The 27,976-nt window shown below is 32.2% G+C and overlaps 1 protein-coding gene and 1 pseudogene across 1 annotated transcript in view; one reads left to right on the top strand and one right to left on the bottom strand.

Moving 5' to 3' along the window:
• Nucleotides 1-5,176, bottom strand: part of LOC143071219 (putative methyltransferase-like protein 24) — a 94,532-nt gene extending 89,356 nt beyond the window's left edge. Inside the window, exons 1-3 of the mRNA XM_076245394.1 lie at nucleotides 5,070-5,176; nucleotides 3,539-3,604; nucleotides 2,153-2,250 (exon numbers count right to left, since the gene is read on the bottom strand). The gene's annotated coding sequence lies outside the window, so the exon portion shown is untranslated. The remainder of the gene's footprint in view (nucleotides 1-2,152; nucleotides 2,251-3,538; nucleotides 3,605-5,069) is intronic.
• A 16,841-nt stretch (nucleotides 5,177-22,017) lies between these two features.
• Nucleotides 22,018-24,500, top strand: LOC143074279 (uncharacterized; annotated as a pseudogene).
• The last annotated feature ends 3,476 nt before the right edge of the window (nucleotides 24,501-27,976 follow it).

Genomic DNA, 27,976 nt, shown 5'->3' on the forward strand with positions numbered 1-27,976 from the left:
GTATATATGATGAGTTTATATACATGATAAAGTTATAGACAGAAAGAAAACAGAATCGACCACGGACCACAAAGTGGACAATTCAGCACAGTTACAAACACAAATGCAAGAGCAAAAATTACAGTTTCGACAGTAACAACTGCAGGAATTAAAGAGAAAAGGTCAACATTCAAGTGCAGTTACACTTCCTTAATTAAACATAGCTACGTACGATGGAGATAGTTGAAATGGACAGAATTTTAGAATTTATTTGAAGCAGTAGTGCACTTGAACCAAATAGAGAATTTTTATTCCTGTTCATGCAAAAGATGGGTAACTCTGGGTAGAGTGGTAGAGGTGTATAAATACAGCACAAAAAAATATTTTCCCAAATTCAAAAAGAGTCAAACGGTATAATTCAACAAAATAAATAAAGACATATATTTCTACTCGTGTGGACGCATGATTCAATTTTAAGAGTAAATTCATTTATTTTTGTCATATATAATATGTTTATCCTGTTTCGACTCTTTAAAATTCAAGCGTCTATCCTAAATTGAGGTAAATGATATGGCCATCCAAATACTATTTCGATCCCTACCATCACTAAAGAGACATTAGTTGCCGAAATCTGGATATAGTGTTATAATATTTGCACATCATGTTTGTGGTGAACCATCTTTGCCGAAAGTTTATTGTTTTCTGTTTGGTAGTTAAATGTGTATATAAAGATCTATTCTGTTACATCTTGTGATATTTTCTTTTGGCATTCTTCAATGGCAGTTTAATTTCATCAGTTGTTAGTCAAATGAGTTTTGTTAGAATATACTTTTTCACATTTTTTGTCTTTTGGAAAATATCGTTTATGCTGTATTTAGACCACTCTACAACGAATTTTTTTAAATCGACACGTATAAAAATTGCGTTTTTTTACCAATGCAACGTTTGAACGTTTGTTTTCAATTTAGACTTGTTTATCATGTTTATATTTTTGCGTTTGGGCTTGTATCATATTTTCCCTCCGCTTTATATAATCCGTTCATCCTATCTCGACTTTTTAAAATTCAAGAGAATATCCCTGATGAGGTAAATTATATGGCCTTCCAAATACCGTTTTGATCCCTGACATCACTGAAGAGACATTAATGGTTGAAATCTGGACATAATGTACTAATTTTTGCACCTAAATTTTGGGGATTATCATCTGTGCCGCAAATTTATTGTTTTTTAGTATTAAATAAATATTATGATCAATTTTGTCTTCGGCTGTAAATCAAGTTTCCTTCCGGTAATTTTTTTTCCTAGTTTCACTTTTATATAGAATCGGAAGGTTTCAGCTAGATCAATTATCCTGAAGAGTCCCAATGGATGGATGAAATCGATTGAACTAGAACTGTTAACTTCCTATTTATTTTAATAATATATTATGCAAAATACGATAGCACATCGATTTAATTTCTATTCATGTACAGCTTTTATAGGTTTTCCCGTATATATATTCAACTATCTGACTATGAATATATACTCACTATATGAGGAAAAAGTACACGAGGTACATATCGATAACGAATATTTGTTATAATACTTAATGAGTTAACTTTGTAGTCATGGAAATACGTGTACTAGTATCTATTGTTCTAACGTTTTTTTTTTTTTTACTTATTAGCTGTTGATGACACCAAAGCTAGTGTATTGCATGTTGGCGCAATGACGATGCAAAGGTGCATGTTCATGTGTTCGTGTTTACAAAATATACATCAATATGTCAATCGAATAAACAATGTCAATAAATAGTTTTTTATGTACCTTTTGATGTTATATGTTAGGTCAGTGTATGCAGATTACGATGAACATTTCACCTATGCACAATTACTACAAACAGTAAACATGCGTTTACCTTTTTTTTCAAAAATCGCAGACGCGCCATTGTTGACTTAAACGCGTAAGTAGACTTGATAGTAAACGCTCGTTTACTCTTTACAAAATTGAAAAAGCGCTATGTATGTGTAAACGCGGAGGTAAACGAGAAAGTAAACGCCCTTTCACTTTGTAGATCTACTGTATTTATGGACCGAAACTCAAACTATTTCTATCCGCCAACATGTAATTCTTGGTCTGCACCCTTGTTTGACAAAACAATACTTAACATTGTTATTTCTTAAAATGTTACTACCTGAGATAAAGGCAATCGACTATATTGTTCGGTAATGACTCTAACTCAGCGTCAGTTGGAATGATAAAAGTACCATCTGCAGTTCTGTATTTTTCAATCTGATACGAAAAAATTCATTTAAAGCAATCTACAAATATTAACAGAAAACTATGTTCCATTATTTGATGGTATTAATGTAAAACGTATCATTTGGGTGTTTTGATACGATTATTTAATAGAACAGCATCTTGTCAGGGTTCATATTGTTAAAATGTATAGTAAATAATAATTGAATTCTTTTTAATGTGTACATATATTCCAAACAAAATACAATCAAATTACCTGTTCTGTATAGAAGGTCGCCCTCTTATGTATTGGACTGAATGCTACACTAATGGTTTATACTAGTGCTTTTTTTTGTAATTTTTAATACAAACGTTCGAAATAGACCCGCAGTACTATATAATTTTGGTTGAACAGTATATTGTTTTGTCTTTTTTGAGTTTTATTTTGTGTTTTGATGCTGTTTGCGTTGTTGTTGATTAGAGGTGGATGGTTGTGTCTTTTTTGTTTGTTTGTTTATATTACAAATACGTGTTTTACCAAAACACACTAATCATTGTGCTATTACTCTTGTGAATTTGTTAAACAGCATGTAGTACGTTACTGGTGCCATGAACCAATTGGCATTATCATCTGCTTATTCATAACAATGTATATTCGTAACTATATCAAAGCTCATATTGCAAATCCTTGAGATGTATTTGGTCTAGGACTTCTTAAATACGACTCTTGTGGTTATTAAGCACAAACGCGTTTTTTGTTTTATTTATTCGAAGGGTGACGCTCATGGTACTCGAATAAGTTATCTTGAACAAACATGCGTCACGATCACATAACGATCAAGTTTCTAATGGCTGTTTTTCGAGTAGCAAAACCTAGCCATAGTGTTTTAGTTGGTCATGTTGGTTTAATTTAGTTAGCTTTTTGTTTTAGCTTTATTTGTGAGTTTTGATTGATTAATAGGATTTGTACACACACACACAACAAAACAAATGTGTATCTAGTGGGAAAAAAATCCAAAACGTTTTACCCGCTGTGAAACACATAATTATAAAATATGCTCGTCGGGAATGCAAGCTTAAAGTAATCAGTAGCTACTGTTTTACGTTTCTTCGTACACAACTTTACATTTTACAACGATTCACATGTTGTTGTTTTCAGGAGTGAAATCATAAAGGCTATAATACCAGAAATTAGTACGTATATTTATTGATTTAAGTTAGTGGGGTCATTTTTTGTTTTTTGTAATACAGGAAATTAGTACGTTTTGATATCTTTTGTTTTCTGTTAATGTGGTCGATTTTTTGTAATATTCTAATACATGTCTGAAGTAATCAATCTTACAGTGCCGATGCAATAGACGTCATCATTTGGTTTGAAATCTTCTTGAGCTAAGTCTATATTCCCATCCTTTAAAAAAACATAGCTTTTTTGAATAGATTTCTAGTATCAATGTCACTTTAAGAGAGAAGTAACATATTTTAATATACACTTAGATTTTTCAGCAACAAGTAAAATAATTATGCCAGCAAATATAACTATTTTAATTGAATTGGACAGATATTGTAAAGTAACAAAATATTGATTGATGTTGTCAAAAGAATGTCGATCCTATGTAATTGACATTGGATACTATTTGTTAGCTGTATTTGGCAAAAGCTGTTTAATTTCTTACGTTATTTGGCATTTGTTTATGTTTATGTTTTTTTTTTATTCGGGTGTCACTAATGAGTCTGTTTGTACTTTTTGGTCTTTTAAACTTTCCTGATTTGAAAGATTGTAATGAGTCTGGTATAAACTAAACGCGGCGTGTCTTACATTTAAAATGTCAATCCTTGTATCTATGGTGAGTTTATATAGAACGCTAACTAACTTTGTATTGTTGATAGAATCATATTCAAAACAGTGTAGCTATGGCCATTGATTGACGACCTTAAATTATCCCATTGACTGGGGCAGATTATGTGAACGTGTGTCTGTAACGACCGCTGCTCACTATGTACTTGTTAAAGACACTTAAACTGTGGGGTCACAAAAGGTTCTCAACTCCTAAATAAAGACATTCGAAAAACTAATCAGGAATAACACGATGTTTCGATTTATATGAATAATATAAATCAAAACATAAAGTTATTTCTGATTAATTTTTCGAATTATTTTAATATTAAAGGCGTTAAGAACCTTTAGTGACCTACAGTTTAAATTCTATAATAAGTAAGTAGTGAGCAGTTGTCGTTACAGACACACGTTCACCTAATCTGTCCCAGTCAATGGAATAATTTAAGGTCGTCAATCAATGGCCACAGCTACACTGTTTTGAATATGATTCTATACGCTCGCCTTTTCTTAAAGATATTGATATATTTTGTATTGCACCGTGGAAAATGGTTTTTATCATTTACAAACAAAACAAATACAGAGTAATATTACAGTTGATAGCAAATAAACACCAATAAATAATATGTGCTCTTTATGTGTTTGACGATTATCAAGTTTGAAACTTCTCAAAAACTGAAAAAGCTTACAACGTGATAAAATTATGTACTTTTCAAATTTTCAAATACAGAAAACAGGTAAAATACTGTTTAGAGTCATAAACAGGTCCTGTATAATTTCAACTGTCACCATTTGAATAGTAATAAATTGTATCAATATTGAAAGGAAAAAACTTTATATATCCATAACATCAGTAACATCAAGGTTTTCGGTTTGGTCTGTGTCGTTTGATATCTATTTTTGTGTGGTCTATTTTTTTTTTCTTCTTGGTTTTCAGTTTCAAACGTTTCTCGTACTTTTTTAACTGACTGCGAGTTTAGACATATGGCATTTCATTTGCTTGTTACATCCTGTCCTAACTTATGGATTTATCACTTACTTGTTTGATATACTCATATTGCGTCCGTTTATCTAAACCTTCACTTCCAGGGACAATGAATTTATATACAATATAGGTCAGTGAACCAAAAAACAAACACTGAACGATTTTTTTCTTTTTGGGATTCATTCTCCTGAAATTTAAAATTCCTAAGTTTTATTTTGTGTTTCTATGATTATTTGTTTAGTGTTTTTATGGTATTTTTTTTGGTATTTTTCAAGATGAAACATGTGAAATTACATAATACAGTATTAGACACCAAGTAAAAAGAGTTAAGTAACACTTGTAAAATCGATCATAGATAATGGTGTAATAAGATATAAATATTACAATTGATTTTGTTAATGAAAGCTGCCTCTAACAATTGCGTCTTCTGAACCATTTTTAAATTATTTTTTTGAGCAGCGGTTAAGAAACATACAGAGTATTTTTCTATATTAATTCAATATTTTAAATATTCGATCTCATCATATTTTGTGGGCAGTATGGTCTTAAATCTACATTTGTATACATAGTATTTAAATAACAACGAGATATTATTCACTGTTATACTGTTGACAATATCCTCAGACACATCTAACATGACCTCTTTTGCACAGAAAGGCAAGAAGATGTCATAACTTCTAATCATATCTAAAATTGATAGCCAACCATTTTGTGTTACATTACATTCCCAAAAAAAGTGAAAATAGTTTCCCTAATTTCTGAACAAAATGTTCATAGTTCAGGTTCTTTTAATTTACATGTGAATAAAAAATAATTACATGGTAGAATGCTATGGACAATCTTAAATTGAAAAATTTGTAAAAGCGAATTGCTGGTTATAATGAATGGCGTTGAATATATAGCATTCCAATCTTCAATTTGTATATTTAAATTTATTTCCCATTTATTACGGAAAGATGATAATAATACTTTGTTATCCTGAAATAATTGATAGAAACATTTACAAGATTTTGCTTCTTTTTAAACTTTACTCTACTAATTTATTTTCAATATTATCAAGTTTAGAACGAACTTCTATCATACTTTTCCGTCTACTTGGAATAGCACTTATAATACCATAAAATGTATAGAATATGCAACATACCGCACTAACCATTTTTTTTTTCTTTTTGATATATCTGGCCTTTTATTTTTATGTAGACTAACATATCAGTCTACTGGCATTCAAATATTTTTCTGATCGGATCCACGTGGTCATAAATTTGACAAATTCCAATGAAAAAAACGCACATAAGAGTACAATTTACTATAACGCATTAAATCATGACTGAAACACTAACCGTGTTTTTCACACACGATAAGAAGGAACAATTAAAGGATAAACACTTACTGCATGGAAAATATATATAATCCTTTACTTTAATGTAATGGTGCTTGCTGATCAGTGCTGGACTGTTCATGTATTTATACCGCATTTATTGATATGTAGGTGAATGTTAATATAAACAATTCAGTGTAGTCTTCTATATACTCTGCTCCATTGAGTTTTAAAGTTGACAGATGACTAGATATCATATTCAAATAGCTGGCTTTGTAGTATAGGTCCATGGCAATTTTCCTTAGCATTTTTACATCATACTTAATAGCTTTGTTTTTTAAGTCAAATTTGTAACGATTCAAAAATCATATCTAAAGCTGCAGACAAAAAAGTTTTCGCTAGAACGAATCATATCTCAAGTTTTATCCGACAAAAGAAATGTACTTTTCAGTCATAACTAAGATTTTTTTTATACAAACTTGTTACAACAAGGCTAATAGATAAACTACTGTGGACTCATTATTATTCATCTAATACCATTTTTTGTAGATTTTGTGGATACATATAATAGTTATCAAAGGTACCAGGATTATAATTTAGTACGCCAGACGCGCGTTTCGTCTACATAAGACTCATCAATTACGCTCATATCATAAACCACGAAATTAAATTTCAACTAATGACCAATTTTCTAAAGACTTGTATGCAGACATCTGCAAAACCGCGAAATTAAATATCCACGAACATACAAGTTGTTCCTTATCCACTAAAATCGGTACCCTAAAAGATAAATGAATCCACAGTATATCTTTTAACCAGACTTGGTAAATGGTCGAGAAATTTAAAATATTCCCGGACAAATCTTGGTCCAAAATGATAAAGCAGTTTCATAATAATAGCAGATCAGTTTTTTTATCAAAATTAGAAGACGCGGTTTGATTAAATTTGAATAACTCTCCGCTTGAGGTAAAATAACAGTGATGTTAGCAAGTATAGGTCTGTAATTGTTATCTTACATTTCGTTATGTGTGTGTTGCAGTGTCGTTTGGTTTTCTGTTGCACTTTAGGGATTCTGTTGTTAACAACAATACTTGATGTGTTTCTCTCAGTTTTAGTTTGTAACCCGAATTCATTTTCTCTTAATCGATTTATGATTTTAGAACAGCGGTATACTACTGTTGCATTTATCTGTAACAATAAGCAAACACCATGTATCACATACTCAGCTGTATAAGACCAAACATGACATAACTTGTAATGTAAAACAAATCACACGAGAAAACGAGCTGACAAAAAAGCAAAATTTTTAACAAAAATCAAACACGATTCAAAAAAATACAGATGAAAAGGTCTTAATTCATCAGAATGATACAAATAAGAAAGACATCTAACAAAAAGAAAAAAACGGCCCTGACAAGGTACTCATACAAACCAACAACCAATGATTTGAAAGTACTCTCAATTTCTGACAGCTAGTTCAAAACCAGTAACAGCCAATGCAATGTCTAAAAACTTTCACTACAAACCAGTAAAAGTCTGAAATAGCCTATATCTGTACTCGACTATATTGATTCTAAATCGACAAGTCTAAAATGGTCTGAAATTTACTTGAAAATACTCGACTGTAGTCTGAACCATACTTAACAGTCTGAACTTGTACTCTACCAGTACTTAACCAGTTTATACATGTGCAAGTCTAAACCATGCTAGACCTAGTCCGAACCATACTCGACCTAGTCTGAACCATACTTGACCAAGTCGTACCCAACCTAGACCTATTCTTTGTATTTATCATCTGAATTTAATCAATTTAAGAATTGGTTTTACAAAAATGAAAGGAGTAGGTTCAGTAAGACCACGTTTTGGCCCCAAAATATAGCAGTTTTACAAACTTGTTAAAATGTAAATTTTGAGTTATTTATTGGAAACTAGAATGCTTCTGCTACATAAATCTGAACAGTTTTTGACCAAACAATGTACATGTATCGTGTACTAGCATCATTAAGTCATGCTAATTTACTGAAATCTTCACAATTTTAGCATTTTAGTTAAATTTTAGATGGTTTCCGTCTTAAATGAAAGTGGCCGCATTTGTGTTCATTCTTTATGTTGAAATGTAAGTTGTATTTGACGATAATACATAACATATATAAAGGTTGAGGATGAACACGGATGCGGCCACTTTCATTTTGGACAAAAAAACATCTGAAAACAGACATTTCTTGGCATATTTGATAGATTTTTCACATTTAAGCTAGAATTTGAGCATTTTAAATGAGAAAATAAGTTAAAATCTTTTCCATAAACTAATTGAATCAACTGAAATAGACACTTAAGTGTTTAAAAAATGTCTAAAATCTTTCGTTAGATGAACTTGAAATTTGAGGCCAAAATCGGCCCTTACCGGACCTACTCCTTTGAACAACTTGAAATTAAAAATGTATTCAATAAAGTATTGAAAATAATATTTAACAATAATCAATCATAACATAACTTCAACTCTTACATGATTATATATCTTAACTTTAATATATAAATAAAATAAGCTGATCAAATAATCTCAAAAATTAATTGTGACTTATATTTTCAATGTTATTCAAAAATGTTTGAATGTTTCAGAAGTATTCTATGGTAGCTCGACTCTTTTCAACATTAACTTAAGCCTAGTATAGAGTTGAGTTTAGTTATTAATGCAGTGAATATATGTTTTTATTAACATATATATAAATATAAAGCAACTTACAAAAAATAAAAAAAATGAGACCTTTGTCTTGTTTATTGAAACCAAGAATTTGATATAATCAAGATAATAGAATTTCCATAGCAATCCTTGATAACCTTTTTAAAAAAGGAAATGTGTTCCAAAGTAACAGTAAACATGTATTTCAATTAAATTTAAGTATCTTTTGGCAAACTAAAGACATGTCATACAAAAAGCACTTTAATATGGTTAGATTACCTCAGTAAATGTGTGTTTTAGAGGTAAAAAGAAAGCCACATTTTCTGAAAGTCGTGAATTACTTATTTAGTATATTCGAAAGGCCTTGTTAATCAGGATGTTGCAATTTTGAATAAATATCATTTAGAATTTTTAAAATACATCTGACCAGGTGTGATCTTATTAATGACTTAGCCCAGAACAGAGATAAAACTGTATACTTCACCACTAATCAGAAGAACAATTTTATTAATGTTTTGAATATATTTCTTATTGATATAGATTATACATAATATAAAAAAATGATCCGAAATTATAATAATAGATGTAATTCTAATATAAGGTAAAACAACTCATTGATTTTGTTTGCTGTTGTTATACAATATTATATATTTCAGTTAAAACGAAATTTATGTTAACAGTTAAAAAAGTAAAGGTTATTTGTTCCAGTATGGTTCAGACTGGTCGCGTATTGTTCAGACCTTTGGTTAAGTATGGTTTTCGACTGCAAAAATATGTCGAGTACAGATCGAGTACAGGTCAAGAAATAGTTCAGACTATTTTCAATGGCAAAGCTGAGAGTTAAGTACGATTAAGTCGAGTATGGTTCAGCCTGGGGTTAAATAATTTGAAATAAAAGTCAGACCAATTTAGACTGGTCGGGTAAAAAACGGTTTAGCCGAGTACAAATATAGGCTATTTCAGACTTTTACTGGTTTGTGGTGTATTGTAAAGCTAGCCGGAATTAAAATTGATGTCAATAACATTCATCGTTTCATCTGCGTTTGATGAAGTGATGTGTGTGATTAATAGAACACGGGCAAAAGATACCAGAGGGACAGTCAAACTCATAGATCGAGATTGTGACACTATATAAACTTCTGTGAATATTCAATATGATTCTGCTATTTATAGCAATAAACAATCTTATATAAATAGGTGTCTTCTGTAAGTTCCATCTCTTTTTTAACACTATTCAAAATTAAAATTTTAAAAAAAGGTTACATGTAATACTTCACCAGACTCAATCAGCAAATCAAAATAGCAACCACTTGTGTTCCAGCAGCCAATTTTATTGAAATGTTTAAAAAGCAAAAAATCTGTATAAGATTCTAAAGTTCCAAAAATCTCAGAATCTTGGACAAATATAATTTATCAGCGGAATTCGACAATTTGACTCCCAAAAGATTTCAGCCCGTTTTGAATACCAAAAGTTATAGTAATTCCTTTTTTCGGAGGACACATTTGTTTAATGAATAAAAGTACAATTTAAAATCGGGTTTTCGTTCTTTTACTCGTGTTTTGATTCCTCATGATTAGGAGGTACAGAAACAATGTTGGAATATAAAATAAAAAATAAATGCGTTTTTTTTCTCGAAAATACGTTATTGGGCAACTTTCAACCATTATGGTGGACAGACCAGTCGGCATCCCAGAACGATATTGAAGTGACGAACTGCCTAGGTCAATACCTTTGAAATGAGCCAGGTATAGTTTAGAACTTTACAGTAGGGTTATGCTAGGGAGTACCGAATGTGTGGTGTGTATGTAAACTATGTCATTGGGCAACTTTCAACCGCTGTACGGTACATGTACACAGAGAGAGTACTGATTATCATACTCCAAACACTGTGTAAGAACTTGGTGTCACACCAAGAAATTACAGCTACTGTCTACAAATATGTGGAGGAAATTGAAAAAAAACTTGGAGTATTTCCTCCATAAAATCCCTTAAGTGTGTAATACCTTGGTGTGGTTTCTCCGAAAATATGATTTTAAATGCTATAAGTACCTTTGAAGTGTGCCAGTAGTTGTTAACTGCAAAAACATACCTGCGCGTTCTCAATAAAAATTTTACAGTGTGTTGTACTACTTTTGGGACAAATTATATCAAAATTACAGAAAGCTTCATCGGCTCTATCTCAAAATATGGATAATTTTATGTTAACGGGGTCTTGAAATCTTTTGACAGCTTCTGAAGTGCTAATTTTTAACCTTTTTCAACTGGACCAAATCACTACTATCTTTAAAGTTCATGACCCAAATATTTTGACATTGTCATTTCATCCCTTGACTTGTTATTTTAGGCATAAAACATGGAGAAATACATTTGGAAGGGGTATAAAAAAAAATTGGCAAGTAACACACTGTCCACACTAGGGATTACATTCGTGAACAACGAAAATCAAGGGACGACAATTGTGGTCTCGGACCTAATAATGTACAAATGAGGTAAGAAAGTAAATAATTTTCCAATCATTTTTTGGAGAGAAATCTGCTGCACAGTGGGATACTTTGATATACCAGAACCAGAATTGGGAGTATATGAATGTGTCCTCCTTGTGTGTACTGTAGTGGTCAGATGGGTCTGGATTCCAGCAGAATATTAAAGTGGCGAATAGCCTAGGTCAATGCCTTTCAAATGAGTTAGGACTGGTTCATAACTTTGCCGTAGGAATACGCCATGGTGTAGCGAATGTATGTGGCAATTTTGAACCCCTGTGTAAGCCAGACGGGCCCAGATTCAAGAAATATGTATGTAGCAAATTGCCTGGGTCAATACCAGTACTGTAGAAAAAGAGGTCTATTAAAAAAAAGTGAAAGTGAAAGAGAAAATGAAAATGACGTCATATTATAAAGTTAGGGTAGTGACGATATTTAAAGGTAGTGGTGTAGAAGTGAAAGAAGTATTATTTAAACCTGTATCAAATTACGAAATCACATTACAGTCGTTTTTAAACTAATGTTGCCAAAGGCAGATAACTTTGTTGAATCTCATTAGATATTCATGTGTCATTGTACCCGCGACTCCATGATCTAATAGCTTAATTTATACATTCTTTGGGTTAACAAGTTATTCACACTGTTTTCTCATTATTGTTGATTTAATGAATGTGTGATGCATTTACTTTACAAATGAAGATAGGCACAAAAGAGTTGAATCTATTTGCTACAAAACGGGGAAATTGTATTTAAGCAATTAAAGTGATATATTTAGATCAGAGTTGGTTCAGTTATGCAGACCAACTTGTTGCATGCGTGGTCAAGGCTATTTTGATCATTATTTTTGTGAAATGTGTACAAAAAAATAAAGCTTCTCACCATAAATTATCGTACCTTAGGCGTAGCTCAATATTATCCTCGTTTCATGGGTTTTCGTGCTTTCAAGAATTCGTTGTGACGTCACATATTCCATTGAAAAAGCATGCATAATACAAATTAATATGACATACAAAAATATAAGACATGACAATAATAATATTTAAGATACTTTGCTATTTTACCATGGCGCTTTCTTACGACCGATTTGTAGAGACTCCATGATATGTTTAGTTAGCATATATTCAAAACCTGTACGATAGCCCAAACGATAATGATATTAGAGATACATTGTACATGTACAGTCACATGTGATCAGCGCTGTTAAAATGGTACACCTGTACCATAGTTATGCTGGTGCCAAACTGTCGTGTTAACTTATCTACAAAGCGGTAAGGTTTGATTCCGAGATAGTACGTGTTTTATCTGTTAAAAATAATTTGACAAAGATCCAGTTATAAATTATCGGTTGTAAGTAAACATATCATAATTTATTAATTGCTTTTATCTTCTTTTGTTGTTCTTTGTTTATTACTTTTATCGTCAAAGTTGGATATAGATTATTTTCTACAGAATGATTTAACTTGTCCCGTCGGACAAGCTGATGTGGTTGTTACTTGTGCGACTTTTTTCCCCTTAGGTACCAGACAAATCGACACGCATCAATGCTGAGCACTGCAGTGATTAAAAGAGATAAGTTTTTTTTACAAAAATATAATGGATGACGGATGCAAAGTTATGAAAATAAATAACTTGACCAAACCAATCAGTTGAGCAAATAATGTGAGACAATTGTAAAGTTGATTGATGGACAATTTCGAAGTTTAAATGTTAAGTAATCAGAAATTGTTTTGATAGTATTTTATATGTGAAACAGTATTTTTTGTTAGAAATAACAAAATTTTGCACACATACAAACTTTCAAATTTACCTTTCACATCTTCTCATATATTGACTAAGAAAGACATTGAACTTCACAGAGAATTAAACAGAAACATTTCTCTTCATATTTGTCTAGGCTAACTGCATGTCCTATGGATATATCACTGTGAAATAAGAACAGAATGGCCCATACCTTGAGCTGGAAATGTTTATCATCTTTAGGGGGCCTCGGTAGCTAAGTGGTTTAAGTAGTTACTACTGTAGTCAATAGCCAGTCAATACTGAGGTTGCAAGTTCGAACCCCGCTCGTGTGGCTGCACTCGACTCCTATCTTAATTGACTCAGATTGTCAGTTTTCCTTTCGAAGGTCGGTTGTTTTTTTTCTGGGCACTCCGGCTTCCTCTCCCAATAAAAACTGGCCACACCGAAATAGCCTAAATGAGGTGCATAAAAGTGGCGTTAAAACACCAAAAATCAAACATCTAATCAATATAATATTTATTTTGTTTGCCAATATTCCCTATTTATTTGTTTATACCTTTATTCTGTACATTTTGCCTATTATAATCTTTTTTGTAACCCCCATATAAACCCTTATCGATGCAAACACTATTGTACGATGGTTCACATGTATGCAATCTTTTTAAATTGGAAATTGTTGTTGTCAACTCATGAATTTCAGAAAAAAATATATAATACTTAACATTTAAATCAACAACAATAATGCGTCAATAGTCCGCGGAAGTACTTTTTATTACGCTTCTGAATAGAATGTATATGCCTAGGAAAACGGTATTATTATATTTTCCCAAATTTAGGTTGGCCTTTTGTGTACCCACGGCAGGTGAAGGATTTAACAATGAATAACTGCAATGTGCCATTATATTTACAATATAAATTGTGAAAGCCATTGAAATATTTTCTAGAGAATTATTCAAAAAGACTTCAAAAATTTCATACATTTGGTGTAAAATGACGATGGCCTTTTTGTTGTTTTGGTGTACAAACCTTTTTCGACTGATTTTTATAGTTCGTTTTTATGTCGTACTGTTACACCACCGTTCCAGGTCAGGCGAAAGTTGGGATCCCGCTAACATGTTTAACCCTTTCACATTCTGTATGTGTATGGCTGTCCCAAATAAAGAGCCTGTAAGTCAGTGTTTGCCGTTTGTGTATGTGTAACATATTTGTTTTTCGATCATTTTTTTGTACTTGAATTATGCCGTTTGTTTTCTAGTTTGAATGGTTTTACATTGTCATTTCGGGCCCTTTTATAGTTGACTATGTGGTATTGGCTGTGTTCGTTGTTGAATGCCGTACGGTGTCCATTAGTTGTTAATTTCTTTGTCATTTGGAGAGTTTTCTCATTGACAATCATACTACAGATGGGTGCGGTCCTAACCTTGACAAAAGTTAACTTAGAGTTAACTTGTTGACTGCTTTCTAAGTTAACTTGAGAATTTTTAAGCAGTCAAGCAAGTTAACTTCGTTGTTGGTGGACCAGACCTACGGTCTGCTTTTTTAGGACTGCTGCAGACCTATCGACAGGTCTGCTCCAGACCAGACCTGTGGACAAGTCTGCTTTTTACCAGTCCTAAGGACAGGTCTGCTCCAGACCAGACCTGTGGACAAGTCTGCTTTTGACCAGTCCTGAGAACAGGTCTGCCTCAGACCAGACCTGTGGACAGGTCTGCTCCTGACCAGACCTGAGGACAGGTCTGCTTTTGACCAGACCTGTGGACAAGTCTGTTATTGACCAGACCTGAGGACAGGTCTGCTTATGACAGTATATCGTTATAAGAGTTTTCATATCAGACTTGAACTTTAATTAAAATACGTAAACAACATTCGCATTGTTTTTCCACAGATATCATTTATTATTTACTCGCTAGACATTACTAGATATTATACAAATTCTCTTTTTTTTATTTGATATACATGTATTCTTAAATAAATAAAAAAAATGCCTATACAAACACATAGAGTGTTTTTTTTATTATAAGGCGGATAGAAAGGTTGTCCAACGCTTCGGAGCAATATTCACGGGATATCAACAACATTGTCGACGTTGCTTCGTTCCCCGTTTTTTACCTGTCCCTTCCTTAATTTTACTTTATGCATAAATTTGTACACGCATGGATATTTCATTGTTATTTAACTTGTTTGCATTGGATCAACTGTTCTATTTTCCGCAGAATATTCTAACATAAATTGTACAGTGTCCGTAAGCATACGGTGTGGTAAAACTATCAACAATCTCGTCAAATTCGTCAGATTGATCAAGAGATTTGTCTTTGCCGATTAATTGAGATATGGGACGTCCTAGAATTATACTCAATGCACACTTTGATGAAATAGTTGCCACTTGAGGTTTAACTATAAGCAAAATCAATCAACCGACATAATAGATAAACAGTATACTATTTCCAGAAGAGAACCTTTTTTATTCAATCATTGTAACTAGGGTAGTATTTACAAATTAATACACCTTAATATTGCTATTTGTCCGCCATTGCTTGATATCACACAGGTTCCCGTAAAATTTGGATGTCATCAAACAAAATATCTGACGCCACAATTGAAAAGTGATTGTTGTATGCGTCCAAATTCAATCGACTGGGTCAGCCGGGATTAGCTATAAGTTGTATTCAGACATGTCAATGTTGGACGTACTTTGATGATGCGGCATAATAGTTTTGTTTTACACACCATCATGAACTACTATATATATGTAGTGACTGTTAGTTTGAATAAAGAGATGAAATGCTGACACTCTCATTTTATGAGGATTTTTTTTTGCATTTATATAGTTTCCCAATATTATTGATTACATGTACATTTATGGTCCTACTAAAAACTCCTGATATCAAAAACATTGCTGATCAGCTATGCAGGTATATAGATTTACAAATTAAAGTGCACATATGGTCAGTTTTGGTCAATGCGGTCTAAAAATTTTGTTGTACAAGTCAGCATTAGGTATCAAAACTACTGAAATTTTGTCACGTATCAGTATTTTGAGTAAAAAGAGGACATGCTGGCACCCTAAATTTATGTGAACAAAAATTTGTTTTTATGATATTGGAATATTGCTGTCCATTGTATTATACATTGAATCCTGACATAAAAAATATGGCTGATTTACTATGCGGGTATATAGATTTACAATTTAAAGTTCACATATGGCAGCATATGGTCAGTTTTGGCCGATGCGGTCAAATAATTTTGTTGTACAAGTCAGCATGAGGTATCAAAACTACTGAAATTTTGTAACATATATCAATATTTTGAGTAAAAGGAGGACATGCTTGTATCCTAAATTTATGCGAACAAAAATTTGTTCTTATTATATTGCAATATTGCTTTCCATTGTATTATACATTGAATCCTGACATAAAAAATATGTCTGATTTACTATGCGGGTATATAGATTTACAAATTAAAGTTCACATATGGTCAGTTTTGGTGAACGCGGTCAAATGATTTTGTTGTACAAGTCACATGAGTCAGCTTGAGGTATGAATACTACTGAAGTTTTGTTACGTATCAATATTTTGAATTAAAGGAGGACATGCTGGTATCCTAAATTTATGCGAACAAAACTTTGTTGTTATTATATTGCAATTTTGCTGTCAATTATAATTGTACATTGAATCCCAACATTAAAAATATGGCTGATTAACTATGCAGGTATATAGATTTACAATTTAAAGTTCACATATGGTCGGTTTTGGTCAATACGGTCAAATAATTTTGTTGTACAAGTAAGCTTGGGGTATGAAAACTACTGAAAATTTGTTACGTATCAGTATTTTGAGTAAAAAGAGGACATGCTGGCACCCTAAATGTATGCGAACAAAAATTTGTTCTTATTATATTGGAATACTGCTGTTCATTGTATTATACATTGAATCCTGACATAAAAAATATGGCTGATTAGCTATGCGGGTATATTGATTTATAAATTAAAGTGCACATATGGTCAGTTTTGGTCAATAAGTTAAAAAAGTTTTGTTGTACAAGTCAGCATGAGGTATCAAAAATACTGAAATTTTGTTACGTATCAGTATTTTGAGTAAAAAGAGGACATGCTGGCACCCTAAATTTATGTGAACAAAAATTTGTTTTTATTATATTGTTATATTGCTGTCCATTGTATTATACATTGTATCCTGACATAAAAAATATGGCTGATTTACTATGTGGGTATATAGATTTACAAATTAAAGTGCACATATGGTCAGTTTTGGTCAATGCGGTCTAATAATTTTGTTGAACAAGTCAGCATGAGGTATCAAAACTACTGAAATTTTGTTACGTATCAGTATTTTGGGTAAAGAGAGGACATGCTGGCACCCTAAATTTATGCGAACAAAAATTTGTTCTAATTATATTGGAATATTGCTGTCCATGCTGTTCCTTGTATTATACATTGAATCCTGACATAAAAAATATGGCCTATTTACTATGCGGGTATATAGATTTACAAATTAAAGTGCACATATGGTCAGTTTTGGTCAATGCGGTCAAATAATTTTCATGTACAAGTCAGCATGAGGTATCAAAACTACTGAAATTTTGTTACGTATCAGTATTTTGAGTAAAAAGAGGACATGCTGGCACCCTAAATTTATGCGAACAAAAATTTGTTCTTATGATATTGCAATATTGCTATCCATTGTATCATACATTGAATCCTGACATAAAAAATATGGCTGATTTACTATGCGGGTATATAGATTTACAAATTAATGTGCACATATGGTCAGTTTTGGTCAATGCGGTCAAATAATTTTGATGTACAAATCAGCGTGAGGTATAAAAACTACTGAAATTTTGTTACGTATCAATGTTTTGAATAAAGGGAGGACATGCTGGCACCCGAAATTTATGCGAACAAAAATTTGTAGTCATGTGTGTAAATGAATTAAACTATTGCAGATTGTGACTTCATAGTTCAAGGATGTATTACTAACAAGGGCGTATACAACTAACATCAAATATACTTCTTTCCAAAGATATACATAATAAAGTGCAAATATGGTTGAATTTGATAGGTATTGGAATATATATATTTAGTGCCCTTTATCATTGTAACCAAGATCGTTTTTATAATTGATTGATAGTCAGATCACAGATAAATTTCTGTTACAAGCAAGTTTTATGCGTACGTAATTTTCAACTAATTCATTTTGTATTTAATACTGTTTATAAAACGGAAGTATTAATTTTACTTTATTTTCGATGTTTACACTACGAAACAAAGATATTAAAAATATTTTTAAAAAATCGTATAGAGCGGTCCTGGTTACAAGTTAACTTAGTGTTGAGCAGACCAGTCAAAAGTTAACTTGGGAACAGGTCTGGTTTTGATCGGATTTGTCAAAGCAAAAGTTAACTTATGTTAACGTTGTGGCAGGACTGGTTTCGAAGTTAACTTATGTTAACTTTATGACAGGACTGGTTCCGAAGTTAACTTATATCAATAACGGACCTGTTTCCAAGTTAACTTTTTGGCAGACATAAAAATAGTCCTAGGACCAAGTCCGCTTTTCAAGTTAACTAGATTTTGGTCCTAGGACTGGTCAGAGCAGTCCTAAGTTCGGTCACAGGTTAACTTTGACCAGTCCAAATGACTGGTTATCAAGTTAACTAGCTGTACAGGTTAGGACTGCACCCATCTGTACATCTTCTTTTGTAGTTGGTCATGTTACTTTTTGGCTCAAATTTAAAAAAAAGAAGTATCAAGTATTAACACCACATATTACTGTTTTATCCGGGTTTTTATTATAAAAAGTCGTAAATTTAAAAAATGTTAGTATTGTCCAAAGTAATAAATTTACCAAACACTGTGATTAAATGTTTACATCTCACTTGTACCAGGGTGAAAGGGTTAACACTTACACAGTTGTTAGACTATTTTCACTATCATTCCTTTGAACACAAATAACATTTTCTTTCCATTATGTCCATCTAATGGTTAGCCATATTCTCGTCAAAATTTTGAATAGTAAGTTAACATTGAAATATGTTAGGCATATATGTCAAATAGCGAGAAATTAGTATTTAACTTTAAACGAGCTCACTGTTTTGTAATTTTGTACTAAACAGGTAAAAATATATCTAACCCTAGCATGACAACTAAAATATTGAACAAATAATGTGGGGCTGACTTATTTGTTGATTCATAATAGAGAAAATTAAATACCAACTTCGACATTAACCTAGATTGAAATATATATATGCCATATGAATTTTAAATCTAATGTATTGACTTTTGTATTTCATCCTGTGGTAAAGGAATTTCCGTTTTCGAATTTTCTTTCGAGTTCAGTATTTTTGATAGAAAATGTATTTCGCTTTTATCAAATGAAAGCACATAGAAACAAGAACAAGAAATGTCTCAGCTTCGAAACGAGCCATCATACATATCCAAGTTAACGATATGGACTGAGATACAAAAGAAAATATTACCATTACCGCCTATAGATAAACAATTTTGAACATTGACCCAAGATACAACAAGATACCTAGCAGCTCCTAGACTGATAAATGAATAATTGCACCTTGTACACCTGATAAAATTGTGAAAATGAAGGTCTTTTATATATACATAGTTATTACAGCTAGTTTAAGATAAACAGTATCTATAAAGATCAGCCACTATTTTCACTTTTGCAATGCATTACTGGTACAATCCTGGACACTTCTTTCAAGGTTTGAAAATTTATTCTTCATTGCACTCTAGCAAAGACCCATCAAAATAACATGACCAAAATGACACAGACATTAACAACTATAGGTCACCGTACGGCCTTCAACAATGAGCAAAGCCCATACCGCATAGTCAGCTATAATAGGCCCCGATAAGACAACGAGAAAACTAACGGCCTTATTTATGTAAAAAAATGAAAGAAAAACAAATATGTAACACATAAACAAATGACAACCACTGAATTACAGGCTCCTGACTTGGGACAGGCACATACATAAATAATGTGGCGGGGTTAAACATGTTAGCGGGATCCCAACCCTCCCCCTAACCTCGGACAGTGGTATAAAAGTACAACATAAGAACGAACTATAAAAATCAGTCGAAAAAGGCTTAACTTATCAGATGGACAAAAATAATGACCACGATCCTTTCCTCGATATTGATATCTATATCATTATTGGAAAGCTTAATACTAAAATTTATGATAAAAGAGATGCTTTCTCATTTCCTATCGTTGATTATCTATTTTTAGATAATGACGTTCCCTTGTCACCATCGTACGGTGTTTATATATCTCAACTTGTACGATTGGCTCGTGTATGGTGTATGTTAAATGTTATCATCGGTATAAGGACATCATTCGTAAATATAGCTCAACATGCAGACTTCTTATACGTTCAGGTATTTTACATCCAATTTTTTATGGAAATATTTTTTACAAAGCACAAAAATTTCAGTATTCACCTCAGAAGCTAATAAAACCTTTTACTTATAGGGTCTTTGCATCGGAACTAACCACATTTATTTAAAAACCAGTTGTTGGCATTACACGGGTTATGTTCTTCTCCTATATGTCATGATGGTATGATACTAAACCCCTAACGTGAAGGATTGTGCCTGATTTTCAAAAGATGGAGACAATAAGTTTAATTGAAGTCTGGAGCTGACAAGTCAATTAACTGCTAAAAGTCTGTTGTTATTTATGTATTATTGTCATTTTGTTTATTTTCTTTGGTTACATCTTCTGACATCAGATTCGAACTTCTCTTGAACTGACGTTTAATGTACGTATTGTTATGCGTTTACTTTTCTAAATTGGCTATTGTTACCACATGACTTGCATCATCCTGCTATTGAACAGCTTTTATTTGAGGAGACGTCAGCTCTTATAAATAAGTCTTTTAGACTTGCTGGTCTCCGAAAAGCTAAGACAGGAGGACTGAGAAAGATCTTGGATAATTTAGGGTGTTTGGCAATAATTTGCCAATAGACAACTTTCGAGTTAATCCATTCCGTCAATGTTTCTTTGATTCTTTTGTACCTGAGTCACGTGATATCAATGAACTTGGGGGCATGTCTATTTCCGGTTTGTATTGTTTACATTGGAAACCCGGGAAATTTGCAATTGAAAAACATGCCCAAGTCTTACTGTGCAGCGGAGGGCTGCAATGCAGACGAAAGGAAACGAGGAAGATACGGATTTATGGCAGGCATACGTTTTTTCCCGTTTCCCATACCTGCTTATCAAAAAAAGAGATGGACTGACTTGATAAGGCGAGATAATTTTGTTCCTGGCAAGTTCTCCCGTCTGTGTTCTCGTCATTTTATTGATGGAGAACCAAGTGTGCTGCACCCGTATCCAGAGCTTTTCGCTTATAATAACTATAAGGAAGTTGATGACCAAAGGGGAAAATCTTCAATCTTGAAAAGGGAAACCACAGTTACACCACATTCACACAGCAATGATACTGATGTTAGAGAGGCTCCCAACATAAAACAGACAACTTCAAGATCATACCTGGTAACTACTTTCTTTAAAGTTTCAAAAATTTTAATACAAGTTTTTTCTGTTCTTTGAACAGTTTGAAAATAAGACTCCAGGTAGAAAATTATATAATTGTTCTTATCTTTTTGGGGCTTATAAGATAAGATAAGATAAGAAAACTTTATTTTGTTTCGGCATGAGTACAAATAAGCAACACAAGCTCTAAGGAGCTTTTGACCGAATATATTAAATAATATGTATTGCTTATTGCAGATTGATGAAGAAGGCAACTGTCATACTATATTTTTGCCAGTTTCAAATGAAGTGACTGTAGAAACCACCAAGAATCAAACTAGCAGTGAAACAATGTTTCGTAAGTTTATTTACATGATTTAAGCTATTAAAGTGTACCCAACATTATATCTAACTGCAAGAAAAATGTATGTTTTTCTTCATGCTGTCTAATTTTATAGCTAGAAAAATACATTATTGTTCTTTGGGTTTACTTTAAAGAATTAAGACTTAATTTAGTATACAATATTTTTCAGAGATGCCTTTACATCATGAGTACATAAATCCAATTCCTTATCGTCCTACATTTTGTGACAGTGAGACCCAAACAGATTTGTCAATGAATGATATATTTGAATTAGAGGCTAACATAAAGCAGATGAAGTTTGACCAGGAGAATTTAGTCAAGACAGAAGAAAAACCTTGTTTGACTGCTGAATTTGTAGACAAAATTACTTCTACAGACTAGAATGTGTCATCATACCTTGGCATTCCTTCAGTAATGGCTCTTCTTGGAATATTTGGTAAATACAAAATACAATAATTTGCATTAAACCATGTAAATTCAGGGTTCCCATCATCTTTGCAGTAAACAGTCAGACAGTTTTGAAAGATTTTAACGTCTCCAAGTCTCAAATACACTCTAGTGAGAATCTTTATACTGTTTGCAACTCAAATCAAATCATTCAACTGATCATAAATATAAAAAAACTTCAATTGAGCATTTGAAAATAATCTCATATTAACATGATTCTTGGCAAATCTTTTGAATCTTCTTGTAAGTATTGGCTTCATTCATTGTTGAAGGCCATACAGTAACCTACAGTTGTCAACATCTGTCATTTTGGTCTCTTGTGAACAGTTGTCGCATTGGCAATCATACCATATCTTCTTTTTTATATTTAAATGATTCTAAATTATGAAGACCATGTGGTATGTACATGTAATAACAAAAAATATAACTGAGGACTATACATTGTTGTTCTGTATATGTTTATTAGTTTATTTTGTCACTGTGTTGCTGTATAATTGACCTATACCAATCATTCTATATTGATACTTTAAACCTTTCACTTCCATATGAGCCTGTGTTAGCAAAATTCATTATCTTCACTTATTTTTGTAACAGGTTCAACACACAAAGACAAAGTGTAACTCATCATATTTATAACATCACCTTTGACCTTGTTCAATGTATTTTTATTGACTTTTATGGCTCTTTCTTCTTATTTTTAAGATTAATAATGTGTCATGCCATAGACTGATAAATATTATTTGTTTTCAGCTATACTTGACAAGGCATCCCCATCATTGAAGTACTGGAGGGGACATGAAGGAACACATCATGATGCAAAATACCAGTTAGAGAGCTCAACAAAAAAACCTGGTCCTTCAAGAAAACTGTCTCGGTACAATGAATTTTTAATTACACTTTTGAAAATCAGGTTGGCTTTACCTTCATTTCTTTTGGGAGATATTTTTGGAATTTCAGAGTCAAGAGTTTCACAAATTTTTTCAACCTGGATCAATTTTATGAATACTGTTTTTACTCCTTTATTAAAGTGGCCAAATTCCAAAAAAGTAAGAAAACATCTTCCAAAATCTTTTAGAACAACTTTTCCTAAAACAACATGTATAATTGACTGTACCGAGATATTTATTCAGAAGCCGACAACACAATCAGCTCAAGCCCGTACATACAGCACATACAAGCAGCACAATACATACAAAATGCTTGTTTCTATTACTCCTACTGGAGCATTTAATTTCGTTTCGAATTTATGGTGTGGTAATGTATCGGACAGATACATCACAGAGCATTCAGGATTTCTTGATAATATCAAAGCAGGAGATGAAGTTATGGCAGATAGAGGATTCCTGATTCGCGACTTGTTACTGGAAAGGAAAGCAACTCTGAACATTCCTCCTTTCACCAAAAAATGTGCTCAAGGAAAAGGCAGATGTCTTTTGAGTAGAGATATTACAAAAACTAAAAAAATTGCTAAACAGAGAATTCATGTGGAACGAGCCATTGGACGCTTGAAGAATTTCAAGATTTTATCAAATACTTTACCGTTGAGTCTTAAACCATTGTCAAATCAAATAACCAAAGTTTGCAGTTTTCTGTGTAACCTTCAATCACCTTTAGTAAAAAAATAATTATAAATTTGAAATTCACATTGTTTATTACAGTTTCTTCTTTTTCATACACATACATGTAATATACAAGATCTTCATTATTTGAAATATATATATGGTTTATTAAATCCATGTGTTTACTGGTTAAAAATGAATTTTTAGCTTTTAGTTTATCATTGAAAACTCTTTTTCAGCTACAAACATCTCTTATATTTCAGTTAAATATTTTTTGGAAATTCAGTTACAGTTAGGCAAAAGAATTGCTTATCTTTCCATGTTTCAAATTGAAAAAAAAATATTTGAGAAATTAATTTAAGATTGCACTTAAATGCCACTATTTCTTTTTATTTATTGATTGCTGTCTTACTTTTCATTAATTGTTTTTTGTATTACTTTTTCAATAACCTTTCACGGAAATTCAATTATACCCTTTATTTAGGATGTGTTTTAATATCAAGATGTACCATCAAGAGTAAAAATAATAATTTTCTTCCTCATTTTTATCAATTTAACAAAACTGGAATATTTTTTTGTATGCATCATATTAAATTTAGGTACATGTACAGTCTTGCTTGTGTTAAAAGCTTTTAAATTGAATAAAGTAAAAAAAACATGTTTTTTTCAAATGTAAAGTACATGTAGGACATTGTAAAGTTTTTAGATATATTATCTATTTAAACAGTTAATTATACTTTGATTGACGGCATCTGTTACTTGCACTTTTCTTTTTACATTATGGTCACTCAATGGTAATTTAGTCAGATTGTATAGCTTGTACAACATATTTATGGAAAAATTTCTCACATTTTACAATGATGTCATTGTATTGATTTTTGTCAAAAATAATTCTGTCGACTGCAATACCTTTCTTTGTGAAAAATACAAAATCACACCATTGCCTTTTACAAATCCCCATCTGACCTTGTATTTGGGTATGCCATGAAGATGATTCCTTTAGTCTTAGACAATTGTTCTCATCTTTGTACACATGGTAATGAGAGTCTAAGCAGGCATCTAGAGGGTTTTCATTTTGATGCATAAAACTGCACTTAATTTCCAATAAACCCTTCCCACAACAGCTGCAAGACACTACTCCATCAGGGGTGGCTCCCATGAATGGAAACTCTGTACAAACATAAAGACCACTATTGTCAATTTGAACATGTTTGTGTTTTGTCCTATACATTTCATTGTAAAATTGTCTAGCCACAGGTTCATTCCTTTTGCCAAAGTTAACTGAAGGACATGACAACATTTTTTCCTGTCCTAATAATTTCTTTAAAATATAGTTGGTAGGTTTATCATTAAATCTGAAATGACAGACAGAATGAAACAAAGAAGCTGTTATCCTACCCTTCCTATGCTCAAACCATGCATCATTGTCTGATTGCCCCCTTGTTAATTCCTCAATTTTAGAAATTATGCTGTCTGAATAGACAGTTTGCAAATAACTTGCCAAAGATTTCCCTTCAGACAATGAGCAAGATGATACAGCATCAGAAAGGGTAGGGATTTCAGCCTCTGCTTCATCCTCAGATGCATCACTTGGCGGGTCGAGGACTTGTAACACAAGGGAGTCTGTGCCTGAAAACAATTTGTACAAGTCTTTTTCAATACTTCTATGTTCCATTGTACTGGCTGGTTTGTAATTTTTGGTCATGGGGGTTCTTTTTAGCTTTGTTGAAGTGTCCCGCCTAATTTCCATTTCATCAATTTCCATTGGCTCTGATTTCTTCTTAGGTTTATCCCATGTGCATACCACATCTGTACATGCTTGTGTGAACCTGTCTCTGTGTCTTTCACTAAAACTCTCAATGGAAAACAGCAAAGCAATACAATGCTTGCATGCCCCATTACCTCTGAAATTTAAAGTGCATTTTGCAAACCCCTTTCATTGAATTCTACCAGACAAGACTAGTTTAATTAGCACGATTAGATAAACTTCAGTGAAAGAAGGTAATAGATCTTATATATAAATAATAAAATTTTATAACAACATAATGACTATTTTATCGGGGCCTTTTATAGTTGACTATGCGGTATGTGCTTTGCTCATTGTTGAAGGCTGTACGGTGACCTATAGTTGTTAATGTTTGTGTCATTTTGGTCTTTTGTGGATAGTTGTCTCATTGGCAATCATACCACATCTTCTTTTTTATAGACTCAAGAAAAGTGTTACTATTGGCACTGATTGACATGTATAATTTTATATCATTTGTGTATGCCCAATTTTTCATCAGCCAGGAGTTGCAAATAGTAGTTATCATAGAATTCAGTGATAGAATTGGAATAAATTTTTACATGTTTTAATTCTGAATACTGCTACCATAAAAAAAAAACCTGCATGTATAATGGAACCATGTATGCAATGAATACTATGAAGTACATGTGATTTTCATTTTTAACAATATTTATATTAATATTTCTATAATTGCTAGCTAGGAGTATATCAGTAGTAATGTGTCATTTCTTTTCTGTGCATTTGAATGACCATGATGACATGTTTAGTACTTTCATGTCTGTTGTATCTTAGTGTCCAATAAAATTTACTAGACAACAACTTCAGTTCTCATATTATTTAAGCCAAATTCTTACATTGAAAACAAATAAAAGAATAGGATGAATGTATATCATTTAAATTAGTATAAAATACATATTTACTTTTTTGTTCACTCAACTTAAAATAAATTTTACCACATTCTGCTACATCTGGTTCTCAAACTTCAACATATCCGCATCATGTCTGGCATTAGAAAATACAGAAATCATTCACATTGTTGAAATAATGAAACTAGTGAGAGAAACACAGAAATGACTGTTTTAAAAATAAAGTGCACTTCAATGTTTCTATCATTTGCCACAGAAACTAACGATTCAGATTGCCACTTTCTCCAGGTTGATTAAATTTTAATTGTCTTGTTAAGAAATGAGTAAAATAACTGTCTTCATGGTCTTCTAGCTAAAAAAAAGCTATCAAGAGACACTTTCAATTTAAAACTTTGTAAGATGAATCAGCTACAGAATGTGTAACATGAACTACATTTTGTACATGTAATCAGAAATGTACATGTACATGTAGAAGCAGTCAATCCATTCAACATGATCACTGGTTGATATGACTTAACTATTTTATATGCTTTAAATCAACATAGTAAAAGGAAAAAGAGCAAGATATTTATTGAGATCACTGATAAAACATTATACCTGTACCTTTCCATACATGTATATTCAAAGAGAAGGGGGAAAACAACAGTATTCCTGGTAGCCTGTATGCAATCTGATTCATGAAAACAACTGAACACAAAGCAACCTTGTTGAAAATATATTGAACCTTGAACAATGTGAACAACAATAAAATTCTAAACAAACTAGAAAGAAGAATCACTGCAACAAGGAGACACTTACGCAACACAAGAACAACCGCCAGAAACAATTTCACCAGAGGGTCTAACCAAAATCCATACATCATATGGAGATTCTTTCTGCCTTGTCTCTGGAACACAGGTACCACCAACATAATAACAGTTGCCATCAAATTGAGGACTAATCTTGACAGAATCAATATGGTTGGCTTGAAATAGTTGATAACCATTGTCCCTTTTGTAACTCTTTAGTTTGTCACCGGACCAACCACAATAATTCAGCATGTATACCAATATGTCCCCAATTTCAATGTTAGGAATAAATTTAAGATCAGCTGACCACACAACACTCGAAACCTCTGGAGCTATGACCTCCTTTCCCCCGATAACCAGTGTACGCCTTGTCAAACTTGAAATAGTGATGTCAGGTTCTACGTCGTTCTCCTCGTTCA

The sequence above is a fragment of the Mytilus galloprovincialis genome, chromosome 1 (assembly GCF_965363235.1).
Source record: "Mytilus galloprovincialis chromosome 1, xbMytGall1.hap1.1, whole genome shotgun sequence".
NCBI lineage: Eukaryota > Metazoa > Mollusca > Bivalvia > Mytilida > Mytilidae > Mytilus > Mytilus galloprovincialis.